Source organism: Garra rufa, chromosome 5 (assembly GCF_049309525.1).
Source record: "Garra rufa chromosome 5, GarRuf1.0, whole genome shotgun sequence".
In the NCBI taxonomy this organism is placed as follows: Eukaryota; Metazoa; Chordata; class Actinopteri; order Cypriniformes; family Cyprinidae; genus Garra; species Garra rufa.
This window is the reverse complement of record NC_133365.1, coordinates 26,372,757-26,375,256: the sequence shown is the minus strand read 5'-3', so window position 1 is coordinate 26,375,256 and position 2,500 is coordinate 26,372,757.

Below are 2,500 nucleotides of genomic sequence, written 5' to 3'. Positions count from 1 at the left end.
CATCACCGCAGGGTCGAGTAAAACACCCTCAAGATGTCCACCGAGTAGAGAATGGTTCTGCGTAACCTCGAGAAGGTCCTCACCCTGGCCCTGCTGAGTCCCATTTTGGCCAATACCGTGAAGTTTTCTAAAGGCCACAAACCACGTGCTCCCATAGGGAATCCGTAGACTTGTACCTCCTGTACGTTCAAGCCCCGTACGATCGTATTCTTATGAGGCTCATAGTAGTCCACTTTTTCTTTTCCGCCCGGGAGAGAGTGTCTGACGCCATTTCGTAACGGACCGTCACATCCAACGCTAAGGCGAGAGACCCCTGGACGAGCACCAGATCTATTCTCCTTTCCTCCCCCTGGGGGGTCCAAAACCTCCATTCTGCGTGCACCGTCCACCCAAGGTCCCTCGCCTCTTCTGCAAGTAGGTTGCATAGCTTATTGTGTCTTTGATTCTTGCCGCTTGTACCGCCGGGTACTGGCCAAGGATGTGTGAGGTGGATTCCAACCCGTGGGGACACTGCCTACAGGCTGCCGTGGTCTTGCTTCTCCTCTGTACTGAAATTCCAGGGTGGGGTACACACCAGCACGCAGCTGAAGGGCAGCGATGTAATGCTTGTTCTTGAAGCCGATTGGCTTTCCCAGCCATGCGTTGCTTGCCTTAGCACCTTGGAAGCCGGCTATCCCCACGCCCTGGATCGGCAGCTCTGCCCACCTCAGGAATTCCTCCAACCTCCAATCACATGGGCTAGGGTAACTTGTGGTCATCGGGTCGGCATCATTCTCGCTTCTCGCCAAGACCATCCTTTCCAGCGATGGTATGTTTCCTTCTGTACCGCCTGCCCTAATCCACACCCTACTGAACTTAGATTCCGCACGGGGACTTAGCATTAGATTTCTTACCAACGGATCCGATGATGAATGATGGAGATGGAGTTTACCACCCGCTTTGGGCTGCATTCCCAAGCAACCCGACTCCGAGAAGAACCGCACCCCGGCGCGGCGGGGGCCGCTACCGGCCTCGCACCGTCCACGGGCTAAGCCCCCATCACAGGGACTTGGGCCCCCCGGCCCGCGCCAAGAGAAGCGGTCTTCCGTACGCCACATTTCCCTCACCCCCCAGCGCGGGGCGGGGATTCGGCGCTGGGCTCTTTCCTCTTCGCTCGCCGCTACTGAGGGAATCCTTGTTAGTTTCTTTTCCTCCGCTTAGTAATATGCTTACATTCAGCTGGTCGTCACGCCTGAACTGAGGCCGCGTGCCAGAAGGCTTTGGGCGGCCGCCTGGTTCGGCTGGCCTTCAGAGAGGGGAGGTTCGCCGCCGGACGGAGCGCGTCCCGCTTTCCCGTCCTCCCCGAGCCCCGGCGCGAGATTCGGCGGCCGCCGTGACACCCGCAGAGGGTGGCCGCGCGGTTCCCGCGCCGGGGACGACGGGAGGCGTGAAGGGAGGCGAGGGCTCCCCGCCCGAGGCGGTCTGCACTTAGGAGGACGGAGGGGTGCGGGGACCCCTACGAGTGCTCCAGCCGCGGGACCCGGAGGTCCCGATCAATAGGTAAGCGACCCTCAGTCAGGCGTGGCCCCGGGAGGAACCATCAATGTGTCCTGCAATTCACATTAGTTCTCGCAGCTGGCTGCGTTCTTCATCGACGCAGAGCCGAGTGATCCACCGCTAAGAGTTGTACTCTTTTTGTTTGAGGTAAGCGCGCCCAGACCGACCGAAGGGTTGGGTTTGGTTATTAAAAAATTGTGTGGGGGACCACACGAAGGGAGGGAGGACTTTAAACCCACGGTCCCGCGCGGACGCCCTCCAGCTCGGGTCCGGCGTCGGGCCACAGGGTACCCGTCCCGGGGCCGGCCGCACCTCCCCCGCGCCCTCGAACCAAGGGGAGGCCGCCGCTTTTGAGTACCGATCCTGTTTCTCGATCTGGAAGAACCGCGAGACCCGGCGGGCGGCGGCGCTGCCAGCCAGGCGGCGGCCCCCTTCTGGGGATACCACGTGCCCGGCCGGGCCGGCCTGCCTGCCCGACCCTCCGGCGGCGGCCCCCTTCTGGGGATACCACACGCCCGGCCGGGCCGGCCTGCCTGCCCGCCCGACCCTCCGGCGGCGGCCCCCTTCTGGGGATACCACACGCCCGGCCGGTCCGGCCTTTCCCCCGGAGGTGGTTAAGTCCTCCCGGCCCTTCGTCCGTTCGTTTCCTTCTCGCCATGACCATCTTTCGACCGATAATGATCCTTCCGCAGGTTCACCTACGGAAACCTTGTTACGACTTTTACTTCCTCCATATAGTCAAGTTCGACCGTCTTCTCAGCTCTCCGCCAGGTCCCGCCGGGGCTGATCCGAGGGCCTCACTAAACCATCCAATCGGTAGTAGCGACGGGCGGTGTGTACAAAGGGCAGGGACTTAATCAATACGAGCTTATGACCCGCGCTTACTGGGAATTCCTCGTTGATGGGAAACAGTTTCAATCCCCAGTCCCGATCTCTCGGCGCGGGGTAGGCACGCGCTGATCCG